This window comes from Mustela erminea, chromosome 3 (assembly GCF_009829155.1).
Source record: "Mustela erminea isolate mMusErm1 chromosome 3, mMusErm1.Pri, whole genome shotgun sequence".
Taxonomy (NCBI): domain Eukaryota; kingdom Metazoa; phylum Chordata; class Mammalia; order Carnivora; family Mustelidae; genus Mustela; species Mustela erminea.
Window position 1 is genome coordinate 38,272,814 of NC_045616.1, and position 13,821 is coordinate 38,286,634.

The 13,821-nt window shown below is 36.8% G+C and overlaps 1 pseudogene; it reads left to right on the forward strand.

Moving 5' to 3' along the window:
* Positions 1–3,831: 3,831 nt before the first annotated feature.
* On the forward strand, positions 3,832–12,198 carry LOC116587182 (annotated as a pseudogene).
* The last annotated feature ends 1,623 nt before the right edge of the window (positions 12,199–13,821 follow it).

Genomic DNA, 13,821 nt, shown 5'->3' on the forward strand with positions numbered 1-13,821 from the left:
TTTCAGTTGATATAGAATCTCAATTTGCTACAATATTGTCTTTTTTGTTTTCTAATTAATAGATGTTTACTGGGGCGCCTGGGTGGCTCAGTGGGTTAAGCCGCTGCCTTCGGCTCAGGTCATGATCTCACGGTCCTGGGATCGAGGCCCGCATCGGGCTCTCTGCTTGGCAGGGAGCCTGCTTCCTCCTCTCTCTCTCTCTGCCTGCCTCTCCATCTACTTGTGATTTCTCTCTGTCAAATAAATAAATAAAATCTTAAAAAAAAAAAATAGATGTTTACTGTAACTTAATTGGCAATCAGGATGCTTGAGCTTTTCAAAATTCAAACCTATTTTAAAAGTATGGAATTTATCTTTCTAAGTGGTATTATGAGAATATTCATGAGAACTCATTCTCTTTTACATATATTGTAAGTTAACTAATGAAGAAGGGGATGGAGAAAAATATGTATTCACTTACTATTCATCATGATAGACAACAAAGGAAGGGGGAGTATAATAATTGAACGATAACATAAAAGAAAATAGCTCTGGACTGCATCCCTGAAAACACTGAGTAGATATTTTTATACTTACTCATTGTGCTGAAATCATTGTGTTGAAAGTCAACTTATCATTTTTTTAAAATCTGGGTTTTTTCCCTTCAAGTTTTAACCAATCAGAGCACATATGTCCCCTGCAGTTTGGGAACACAGTGAATTACTGGCTTCTCATGAAAAATCTATACTGTTTGTCATAGGCTGGCTAGCTGCTTTCACAGAGCATTTGGATCAGCTTTCCCTCTATGGTTTGGTCAAAGAATGAATATGTTTCCTGTGACACATTTCAGAAAGAGCTAGTAAGGAATCTTCTTAAGAGCAGAACGAGATGAGAGAAACATCAAACTACACTCCATTTCTCTATCTGCAGTCTTTCTATATAGGAGGGAAATGTGTAGCCTCAATTTCAAATATGTTCAGAGCTTTCAGTAATAACACACTATGTAGAAATTTTAATTTCTGGGTTGATTCTCTGTTTTACCCAAGAATGATAAAAATTTGGAAGCTGCACAAATTTTAATCCAAAGAGAGGTATTAGTTTCAATTAGCAAACTTAGAGGGAAAGTGAGTTTTATAATACTAAAAGAGACAGTGTTTGATTCCCGCTTACAATGTTTGACATCTTGCAAATTTCATCATCAGAAGCTGGGCATTCAGAAACAAAATAAGCAAACAAACAAACAAACAAAAATACCATGTTTCATATGTATGACACATTTTTTTACATCACTGTCAGGAATTTATTTTTCCATTAAGTAAGACCAGTGCACTCTGAATTGCCTACTGACAAACACAAACTATTTAATATAAATATACGTAAGTTTGACTTTTGGGTTTTACAGGTAGTCCTTCTATAAGCAATTGACTAATATTTCCCTAGACACCAATCTCAAATTGCCCAAGTAGTGGAAGATGCTACTGAATAGTATGTTGTTGCCCTGGAAATAGATTAATTTCCTGAACATCATGTGGCAAATATTAATTTTGGGGCCACAAGAGATTATTGGTACTCTATATAGATTTAACTTCTTCAGATACAGTCTTTATCAAGAAAGGGATGAAAATAACTATATACTCTGCAAGATATAATGCTTGCATATCAGAATATACCTTAGCTATTTCTATACAAAGCATGCTTTGGTAATGATGAATGAAAAGCCCTGTTCTGTGTTATTTTACAGAGTTGCTTCTGGCCACACAACTATCCAAGAATGAGAAAACACATCTAACTCATTGAGTCTTTTGGCAAGGAAGACAGTGACCATTTTGCAGGGGTGGGGAATAAGACAACTTGGCTAGTATAGCCATAATGACTGACACTTAGATTTCAGCAGGCAACTGATACCAATGAAAATACTATTGTTACAAAGCACAGCAAATACCTATATTGAAAATTTTGTTGATGGGGAGTTACATGGAGTGGTTTCCCAACTTACTTTATTTTTAAAAAATCAATAGTTTTGTTGAATCTAACAACAGGTAGAGCAGGATATACAATTCTATCTATAATAATAGATGAGATTTTTTAATATTTCAAAACAATGAAGCAAGGAATACTCTTCTACATGTTGTCACAGGGTAACTCATCCCACATATTTGTAAAGCACTCTCAATATTATTAATCATTATCAAAGGACAAACTTTAGATTTTTCATTAAACCAAAATAAGGAGGAGAAAGCAGAATTTAATATAGCACCATTTGTACGAAAATGACAAAATGGGATTGATAGAGACCTACCCCTATATATGTATAGGATAGCCTCTCTCTGCAAGAAATCCCAAAGAGCTGTACCCTGGTCAGAGCAACTCAGAGACTGGGAAAGTAATTAGGAAGAAAGGGAGGGACAGGGAGCAAGAAAGTGAGTGGAATACATTCTGGAGGAAACTTCCACTCTAGGAAGAATGGAGATGGTGGTCCTAAGAGAGTATTTAGTCAAGCATTCCAGTTTTTATTTAAAAAATGGCCACATTGCCAAACTGTGGAAAGAGCCAAGATCCCCTTCAACAGACAAATGGATAAAGAAGATATGGTCCAGGGCGCCTGGGTGGCTCAGTGGGTTAAAGCCTCTGCTTTCAGCTCAGGTCATGACCCCAGGGTCCTGGGATCGAGCCCCGCATCAGACTCTCTGCTCAGCAGGGAGCCTGCTTCTTCCTCTCTCTCTGCCTGCCTCTCTGCCCACTTGTGATCTCTGCCTGTCAAATAAATAAATAAAATCTTAAAAAAAAAAAAAAGAAGATATGGTCCATATATACAATGGAATATTATGCAGCCATCAGAATGGATGAATACCCAACTTTTTTATCAACATGCATGGGACTGGAGGAGATTATACTGAGTGAAATAAGTCAAGCAAGCACAGAGAGTCAATTATTATAGGGTTTCACTTACTTGTGGAGCATAAGGAAATAACATGGAGGAAATTAGGAGAAGTAAAGGAAAAGTAAATTGGGGTAAATCAGAAGGGGAGAGGAATCGTGAGAGGCTGTGGACTCAGAGAAACAAACTGAGGGTTTTGGGGGGTGGGTGGAGGGATATGTGAGCCTGGTGGTGGGTATTAAGGAGGGCTCATATTGCATGGAGTACTGGGTGTGGTGCATAAACAATGAATCTTGGAACACTGAAAAAATAAAATTTAAAATAAATAAATAAATAATATACATACGTTACATAGAGCCTTAAATAGACATGCATTCAGACTGATTTCCTTCTCTTTTCAGCAGGATTGAAGTACAAATGTGAACTCTCAGCTATCTTTTATATTAAGAAGAAAAAGGGAAATTACCCAGTTTTTCTTCAACAGCAGTCCTTATCTATCTTCTCTGCAATCTTGTCTTTTCTCAATTTGACAGAACATACATCTTGTACCTGGTGTGGTGCTTATTCACCAACAGAAGTTCAGAAGAAAACTGGTTTATGGTTGGCACCGACACTGAACCCACCCTGAGGGCTCATCATGACAATTAAAGTTAATGTTCTCTGATTATTCTTTTGTCTCCTGAGAGTTGACCAGATTGATATTTAAAGAAAATTAAGTTTCCCAAGGGTGATGCATTAACCATCAGGATAATGATGATGAATGCAATTTTCTAACGTTATTGAATTTGTCACTAGAGTGAGGAGATGGTCCTCACCCATGTTATGTGTGTGTAGTGAGAGAGCTAGTGGGGAATGAGTGGTGTGTGTGTGTTGGGGTGGGGAGTCTTGGTTCCTTGCTGTTCTTGACTTCCTCCTCCTCTTCCCCTCCCCCTTCCCTGACATGGCTGCAGTGGCTGCTCCCTGGGCCATGTGAAATGAGTGACAACAAGGATATGGAGGTGGAGAGCTATGAAGAGCAACCAAGGTTTCAATCTGCAGCTGACAAACAGGCTCATCATAGCTCACTGGAACAAAAACGTGGGAACTACATCAAAGACAGCTTTCACAGTTTGTGGGACTCTGTTCCATCACTCCAAAGGACAGCAGGCACCATGGGCCCAAACCCTAGACAAACCCACAGAGTATATCCAGTGTATGCAAAGGGAAAACTACACACACCAGCAAGATATTGATGACCTCAAGCGGCAGAATGATCTTCTGGAGCAGCAAGTCCGTGCACTGGAAAGGCAAGATCAAGTGTCCAACTGCGGACCAACTACCCCTCCTCAGACAATAGCCTCTACACCAGCGCCAGGGGCAGTACTATTTCTGCCTTTAATGGAGGCTCAGACTGCAGTTTGGAGTCAGAGCCTGAAGAGCCCCAAAACAGTAAAACCTCCAGATGGGGGATGAGAGCAATACAAACTGTCCGACTCCTGCGTCGTCTCATCCTACTTTCAGTTCATGCTCAGAACCCTCTGGAATATATAAGAGACTCTCCCCCCCTTTCTCTTTTTATTTTTATTTTTATATCGAAGCTCCTGGCTAATGGCTCTCATTTTCCTTCCCCATTTCCACCTTTTTTCTTTTTTTTTTTTTTTTAAACGTTTGCCTTCAGGGATTCCCTGATACTGCCAGGAAATTTTTAAACTCAAACACCCCAAACTGGCAGCTGCTTCTGTGGAGTAGGGACAACTGGTTAGACCTCTGAGCACAGTGTCGTGACCACCTACCAACTCCTCCAGCCCTGCTGGGCAGAGGCACGGAGGATTCCTGCCCCTTCTGCCTTTGCTCCCAGGCCACCTTCACTTCCATTTGATAGACTGTAAATCTGTGGTCTGCTCTGCTTTAAGGAGATAACTAGTTTGAAGTAATCAGGATTACTCCTCCTTCAATTATTTTTCCCCATAAAAAGCTATTTATCAATCCTATTGAAGGACCAGATCCTTGAAGAAGTTTGTGGTGTAAAAAAGTGGGGACAGATGTGCAGCACAGAGACTTTGGCCTGTTTCATTTGTGGTTCTCTAAGCCAGGCTTAGGGTGGGCTGCATGACACATGTGGTAATGTGCGGGGGACAGCAGGCAGCAGTAAAGTGGTAGCTGCCAGGGGTGGGGTTGTGGGGCGTTAGTGGGTAGGATAAGAAGGAAGGATCTGGTCAGGTAGAGGTTCTGTATTGATGCCAGTAATGATGCTTTGATATTTATTTCCTGCCATTGAATCTGAGTGAACTGTCCCTTTTCCTGATGACGTCAGTATTGCAAAGCCACAGATTCATAAAGCAGTGATCAAATCTTAAAAAAAAAAAAAGAAATTGTCACGAGGCATTGAGTCCTCTGATAAAGATCCAACATTAGAAAGCCCATCCTTTTCAAAAGTTGTTTCCTTGCCACGCAAACCTGATTGCATGACTGACCTCAACTTTGAAGTGGCATTTGCTTTTATTCAGAGGTGGACAGATAGCTTGGATTCTTAGTATATCACTCTTCAGTATTTTCTTCATTTTTCCATGGATAGAACATGAATCTTTTCATTGGCCAGTTTTCCATTGATCTCCACCTAATTCTTTGATCTATATCATACATAGGTTTTTCTAAATCTTGGGAATGGCTAAACGTAATGCTTGTTGGATTGGATGGACAGTGTTCAGAGTGAGATGCTTAGGTATAGCATACATGGCCTGGCCTGTTTTTGTGGGTCTGAGTTCTAATGACAGTACAGCTTTCAGATATTCCACACTGGTATCCACTAGGTTTACATGGAACTTCTGATCTTCCTCCTATTCACTGCTGGTGATAAGGATGGAGAAAGCATTTCCCCAGTTGTACCCATTTGGTCTATCTTGGGGGAAGATGGTAGTCTCTGCTTTTCATGGATGAGGAAACTTCCCTGACTGGATGCTTACTATGGTAGGACCACTCCTGTCTCTTGGAAATGAAAACTGGCCCCCAGTCTACTTGCGTTGTGTTGTGATGTGATCTTCATACTGGTTCGCCCACCCCATACAACCCCTTCCCCATCAGCCTCCCGGTGTCTCTAGACCAGGTAAAGAAGTCTCAGGTCCAGGGCCAGTAAGGAAAAGAGAGTCATTGTTGTGGAACTACAGACCAACAGGCCTTGCTGGTTCTACCAGGTCTAATCAGGTGTGTTAGACACAGCTCCCACTCAGTCGAGGAGAGGAACAGGCCTACTAGGAACGCCCTCCTTTCCTGGTTTAAGTGTTGGGAAATGCGTGGTCTTGGTTAATTTTTGTTGTTGTTGCTATTTTTTGATAAGAGGATGTAAAACACCTTGGTACTCTGTTCCTCTCATCCTGGGGTCTTAAACTAGTGTGTTGTCTTCCTAACAACTTTAAGAAAGCTCCTTTTGTTGTCCCTTTGACTATTTCCAGGGTTTTAAGTTGGATTTAGCAGTGAGGATGAGGGAGAAATGGATATCTGTCACATTGTGCTGCAAATGAGGTTTCAATAAATGTTAAGCCACACCGTAAGTTTCATGGTTTCTTTCTACAGATGCTCCTGAGATTCCTCCCTTGAAATGTAATTGCATGGAGCATTAAAAATAAACTTTCGAAGATATTGGATATTATAGTATTATTGACATCCCTTTATAAAAAGACCATATTCTAGGAAAGTCTAGAAAATTCAAGGTTATAACCTGGTGAAGGTAAACAGAGATAAATGTGGAGCAGCCTCCCTGATTACTATCAAGAGAATGGCTATTGGGTTTCTTAACTTCCATAAATTAAAATATACCTGTTTATCCTGAACCCCTGAGACAGTTTCCTGATCAGGTGAGTAGTATTGGCTTGAATATTCACATCACTGCACTAAAGACAGAAATACCCTCTTTACATTGTTAATCATAGTTAGGTGATCTTTTAACTTTTATATTTTAATCTTTTAAGAGTCATAAATTATTTCTGACTATTTAACTCAAGTCCTCAATCCCTTAGCGAAAGAATAGTTCTATCTAGACATTTTTTTCAATCAAGTAGAATAGTCAATCAAGTAGGTAGTCAATTAATTACCAAAAGTGTTAATTTTATCATGAGCCCTAGCCACAGATCTGAAAGGAAATTATCCCGTGTAAAAATAGTTGAAAATTATGCTTTGTTTCCAAATGTTTTTCTCTGAAGGAACAGAAAACATTTTGCTGTTTTGCAAATGAGCCAGGGTTCTTTTTTTTTTTTTCATAGTCAGCTTTTCATCTTGTCATTTTTACCTACTTCAAGCAGAAGGTGCTGGTATTGTTTTACATAACACACCAGAAAGTTCAAGATACATGTGATAGAGACATGCAGAGGAGGCTGACATAGATAGTTTCCAAAAGAAAAAACTATAAAGAGACTGACTCCGTGTGGAGTTACAAAATAAGAAAAGATGTTAGGTGTGATAATAAAAAATACTGCAAACATGTCAAGAAAATTTTAGTACTTTTTTTTACACCTGAAACAAGACAATTATAAAACTGAATTGAGTCAACACTGTTATTAATAAATAATTTTAAAAGTAGGCTTATTTAAGCCCTGTAAAATGGCTTAAATAAAATCTGGCAAATTTCACCTTATTCTCTTCATAATTAAATAACTCAATGCTGACCTAATCTTTTTCTTTCCTTTTTTTTTAAGATTTTATTTATTTATTTTACAGAGAGATATCACAAGTAGTAAGAGGCAGACAGAGAGAGAGAGGAGGAAGCAGGCTCCCTGCCAAGCAGAGAGCCGGATGCGGGACTTGATCCCAGGACCCTGAGATCATGACCTGAGCCAAAGGCAGAGGCTTAATCCACTGAGCCACCCAGGCACCCCTAATCTTTTTCTTTTAACTTCGGATTTCTAGGTAGTTTTAACCTGGCATATTCCATCATCATGACTAATTTTGTTCAAATGTTGACCTCAGAAGACTCCAGAAAAGGGGGAGTGAATTCACATTTAATGATCATCTACTATGTACCAGAGATTGAATTCACCACTTTATAACTCCTCCTCCTTTATAATTTTTGTTCACATTTTGTAGTGACAGCTGTAATGAGTCTCAAGAGTTTAAATAATTACTCTTTGACCTCATAACTCAAAGCAGACAATTTCAAATGAAAATCTAGTTCTATTTCCAAGACCATGCTTTTTCTATTAAACCATACTACTTTCCATTATATCTGATCCTCAAATAACATCATTTACTTTCTTGGTCTGGAAATTATTTTCTGGCCCTATTAACTGTTAAATAATAATTAAGTATTTGTAGAATTCCCCTGTTTATAAGCATTATATATTCATGATAGAGTCTAAGATCAATACATAGTTTATTTCCACTTACTTATTCACTTAACAAATATTTATTAAATACCTTTTAAATCACAGACATCTTGTTGGGGACATAATAGGAAATCATATTAGCTGCATTCTACCATATTTCATTATGTATGATCATAGGTAAATTTATCAACAAATAATGATATTACTGAAGAAAAACTCTAATTCAGAGGCATAAGAAATATTATTTGAGCATGACGAAAAGAAAAAAGTATTAATTCTCAGTATATAGATAAGATGTCATGGAGAAGGTGACATTTGTTTTGAACTTTGAAATATGAATATGCATAGAATATAGGGAAAGTGTGATCCAGGCACACTTGTGTAGGGAAACACAAGCAAAGTTACCAGAAACTAAATTACATGATGTATTCCAGATACAGCAAATGACACGTTGTTCCTAGGACTGGAAAAGCATAAGAGAATGTGAAAGGGAAGAGACTAGAGAGATAAATTATGAACAGATTATGAAGAGTGTCCTGTATCTGATGAATTATGATGACTTAAAGATTTTGAAGGATTTTAGGCAGAAGAATTTATAATCATAGCCATAGCTCCCTATTCTTATACATAGTAGCTCACATCCTAAATGTTATGATACTTGGATCATCACATTGCAATGTTTTTGTATTACAATGAGTTAGCAAATGTTTTCCTTTACAAAATACATTAGTGAGGTAGTGAGGTAGTAAGCTTATCCCTTTAAGTCTATCTCTCTCATACCCTTAGATATGCTTTCTTTTTCTTTTTTTGAAGACTTTATTTGAGAAAGAGAGACAGAGATAGCAAGAGAGAGCACAAGTGGGGAGGAGAGGGAGAAGCAGCTCCCTCTGAGCAGGGGAGCACAAGGTGTGGCTTGATCCCAGGACCCTGTGATCATAACCTGAGCTGAAAGCAGACACTTAACCAACTGAGCCACACAAGAACCCCTCAGATATTTTTTCTTACATAAGAAAATAAGAAATTAGAGTTAACTAGGAGTTGCACATGACTAGCAGTGTATTTGATCAAATCACCATTATTCTTGGAATCCTGAACAACGTGTCTCATATGAACGTGACCAAAACATTACCGAGGAGAAAAATAAATAAATAAAAGAATGAACCCAGTAGAACACTGAAGACCGGAAACAGTAAATCAGAGGGGACCAATGATTTTCATTAATAAATATAGTTTCCTATTCTCTATGTTATTTGTGCCCTAATTGTGAAGTCCTTCTCCCTCTCCAAGGCAACAAGTGGACCCAGTTCTTCAGAGTTAGAGCAGGAAACAAAGTTGCCAAGTCTTTGGCTATTGCCACAGTCATAGCAATTACCATTTGACACTAGTGTCATGGAGCTACTTGGCAGTCCTTCAAGCTCATAGATTGTCCAGTCTCCATTTGTAATATCCTACATTATCTCTGTCCAGAATATGTATAAATTGTCTTTCCCACTACTTTATTATAAGACAATCCTCTCTGCTATCAGAGGATAGCCACTATGGATCTGAAACATTGCTCAGTTCCCCCATTTAACCACGTCAGATGAACTGTGTGCTGCCAACTACCCTGCCTCCATTTTGGAATAAAGATAGAATCTTGGACTCCTATCAATGAACTAACTCATGATACGAGATGTGTCACTTGGACCTGACTGAGGTGATGCTAGGCAAAATAAATTCAAAATCTTTTCCTGAGCCCAAAGTGAAACACCTCCTTATCACCCTTCCTCCCAAACCCTACAACTCTTTAAAATTACTTTTTATATGACTGGGAGGTCCTTTTCGCCTCTGAGCTTTCAAGTCCATAGTATGCATAATACAACTTTTCTAACTGTCCTGGCCAGGATCCATTTTACAGTAGAGAGAATGAACCACAGTAGTTACTTGAAGGAGTATTTTCCCCTATTTTTAAATCAATGCACATTTTATTAGCATTTTTACAAGTAAATAGGTAGTAATTAGCGCATAAAACTTTGGAGAGAAACTGCAAGGGCCATTGGATATATTATAGAAATCAATTTTCTGATAGAGTAAGTGATTGGCTGGTTATGGCACAATGATCTCTGGAAAGTTTCTCAAAAAATGTGAAAATTATTTACATTAGTGCTGTTTTAATGATGCTGTGAAAATAAAGGCATTCATTTTGGAGCAAGGAAGTGGAATTAACTTTTAAACAGTAAACCGCTTTGTACCTTGATAAACAGGACTACATGATGGGTGATTAGAGTTGAGAAGGGACCACAGTGATCACATGCAGCAGGCTTTTGGCTCATCGAAGTTGCCACTGAGGTAGAGCGGAGAGTGAACTGCTGAGGAGCATGAACTATGAAATGGGACTATTGGACTATTCTGATTTTATTCCAAACTAAATATCCATATAGCATGGAACAAGTGATTTAACCTCCATTTCTTTTCTTTATAATGGGGATTACTAATAATGGTGTATAATGATTAAAGGAATTTTAGGGTTGCCAGATAAACTATAGGATACCAAATTACATTTGAATTCAGATAAACAACAAGTATGTCCTTATATTGCATGGGGTATACCTATAATGAAAAAAAAAAAAAAGTTTACCTGAAATTCAGATAAATGGCCATCCAATATTTTCATTTGCTAAATCTGGCAACCTGTGAAATTTTGTGGCATTTTGTGAAATGATGCACAGAAAGTCCGTAGGGGAAAGTGTTAAGAATACAACAACAGTGAATTCAATTAATGCCATTTGTAATTATTTTCCTTGTTATCTAATCATTAAGATGAAGAATACAGTTTAGATTCACTACTTTCCATAAGGCCACACTGCTATTCTATTACATTTTTTTAAATAAATTATCTCCCACCTAGATTAAAATAGAGGCAATTCCTATACAACCAGCAACTTTGCTTGATAAGTAATCTGTATATTTAGTATATAAACAGAAAGTACAGAGTAAGTAATAGAAAGTATAGACACATCTTTATATCAAACAGACTGGAACAGAGTAATTAGATAAAAGTGATATAAACCAGCATACCCACAAAAATCAAGCATTTCAAATTCTGGGAATGACCATTGGTTTATCTACTTCTCAAAGGTTATTATCTGAGATTATTCATGCCATAGTATTCACTCTCCATTTATTAGTGTGGGTAAATAAAACTTGATTACATGAAATGGACTCCAGAAACATTTATGTCCTATTTCCTCATTTAAGAAGATTATTCTCAATTCTAATGGTTCAGTCCTTCCAGCACTATTTTATCTAGTAGATTAATTATACAGAACTAGTATTGTGTTGTATTAATAGTATTTCCTGTTTAGGTTTTAAAGGGCAATTTAGCACGTATTTTACTCAGCAAAAAATTATGAGTGAGGATAACATATGTTAAAATACCCAGGACTGGAGATGTAAATACAGATTACTAGAATAAGAAAAAATGTGAGTAGAAAGGATGGTAAAAAAGAAACTGTTGAGAGGTGTGGATAGAGAAAGAGGTGTGGGCTCTATCCTATACAACCGTTCTCCCCAACCTTGCAATGGCCATGAAAAAGTGGCCCGTGCAAGTCAAATTGAAGAAGTCTGACTGCTCTGGTCTCCTTGTGGCATGAACTGAAGTTCTGCAAAATCTTGTGTCTGGGGAAAGACCTGGGACTCCTGGCTAATGTGTCAATGTCGTAAGACTGACTCACATGTTGGGGGATAGGGAGGAGCTATGCCCTTTTATTTAACTTGAGTGCTTCAGTTACCCAAGGTGCTTTAAAATAGGGAAAAAAAGTATTGACTTTGGTGCAGAAGCTGACTAAACAAATTGGTCATTACATATTAAGTCCCTTTCCTTTTCCTTTATTTTACATTATGAAGAGGAAACTCATGGAAAGCTTTGTCTTATTAAAGTTTTGTTATATTTCATCTGATATTTATTAAACATGAATCATATTCTACATTCTTGGCTGTGTTTTTGCAGATATTATTTCTCATAACCAAAAACTCCTTACGGATACTGTTTCTCCTATTTCCAGATGAGAAAATGAAGAATGGGTAAAATAACTAAATAGGTCAATATCACTCACTTGGTAAAGGATTGCCAAAGGTAGATTCAAATGCAGAATTGCCCCACTTCAAAGTCCATTCTTTTCCACTCTACCACCTAGTACCAACTTTACTTTGGCAAAGTGTTTTTAGCTTTTAAAAATTGCTTTGGCAAACTGATATGTTGACCTAGAGAGAAAAAAGATTTTAATAATCTAGTAAAAGGCAAAACCATAACCCATAGATTTTCAATGACACAAACATACTACTTCCCATATGTGAGATATCTTACTATGTGGGTTGGCCTCACAGAAAGCCAATGAAAAGATAAGATAGTGGTTAAACTGCCACTGCAGTAACTTATTATATAAAATTAAGCAACTAAGTTACATGTTAAATAAGCAATATATACATACCACACATTACATACTAGTTCATTATGTATTTCTAAATAAAGTATAGCTACAAATATAAAAATAGGAAGAAAAAAGGAAATGTTTTTATTGGACCATCTATTTGAAGAAGTCCTGGAAATTACATGTAAAAATTGCTAGTAATTTTTTTGTACCCTTTTTACATATTTAATGATTTAAAAACTAGTAATTTTGTTATAATACAAAATATGTGGGTGTTTATTTTAGCAACACTGGTAACCTAATTTAATTTAATTTCATCAACTTAAATTTCTTCATTCATCATTATCATTCATACAATGAATATACAATTTTAATTACAATTCAAAATACTTAGGGATAACATCATCAAATAAATTTAAAAGTAGAGATAGACATATATGAGATTTTTTCTGGAGAAACTACTGACATACTCTTTAGAGTTGAATAATAATAACAAATGGCCAGTTCTTTGATAATTTCTTTTCTATAAAATTAACTATATTATTATCCTTAAATAATGACATAAGTGTTATGGTTCAGGTACAATCTTATCTTACCCAGCTCTAAAATTGCAGAGAATAACAATAATAAAAGATTTGTTATAACCTAGGAGATACTAATGTGATTTGATTAATTCACTGATTAATTTACTTATCTAAGTCTCATATTTAAGGAGAGTAATGCTGATATAATATTTGTTCTACTTTCAAATTGAAATTATGTTTTTTAAGCTACAACTTGGTTTCATCAATGACTGATAAAAATGATCATATCCTGGTGCTTGAAAGGTTTTACTGAATGAAACTCTTTCAGACACCAATTGGATGGTTAAGCATGGCAAGGGTACCTGGGCCTTTCCCATTACCCCAATGAATCCAGTCTTACTGTCACAGCTACCTTATTCCCTCGAATCTGGGAGTGTCAAATATGACAGTCCTTAGGGAAACTTTTCTACTGAAAGGTGCATCACTATAAAAGAAGGCATGGCAGTAATCTTTCAAGGGTGTTATCTTTATTCTTTCAAAACTAGAAAGAGAGACTTCATGGAGGAAATGTTAACAAGCAAAACAAAGAGATCAATAACCCCTCACAATGAAAGAACTAAGCATGGAAGATTAAACACAGTTGCAAGTTATAATGCATTTTTATTTAAAGATGGAAGATATACCAATCTTAATATTTTCACAAGATTTCTGTCTACTACATGGAATAGAGCACACAG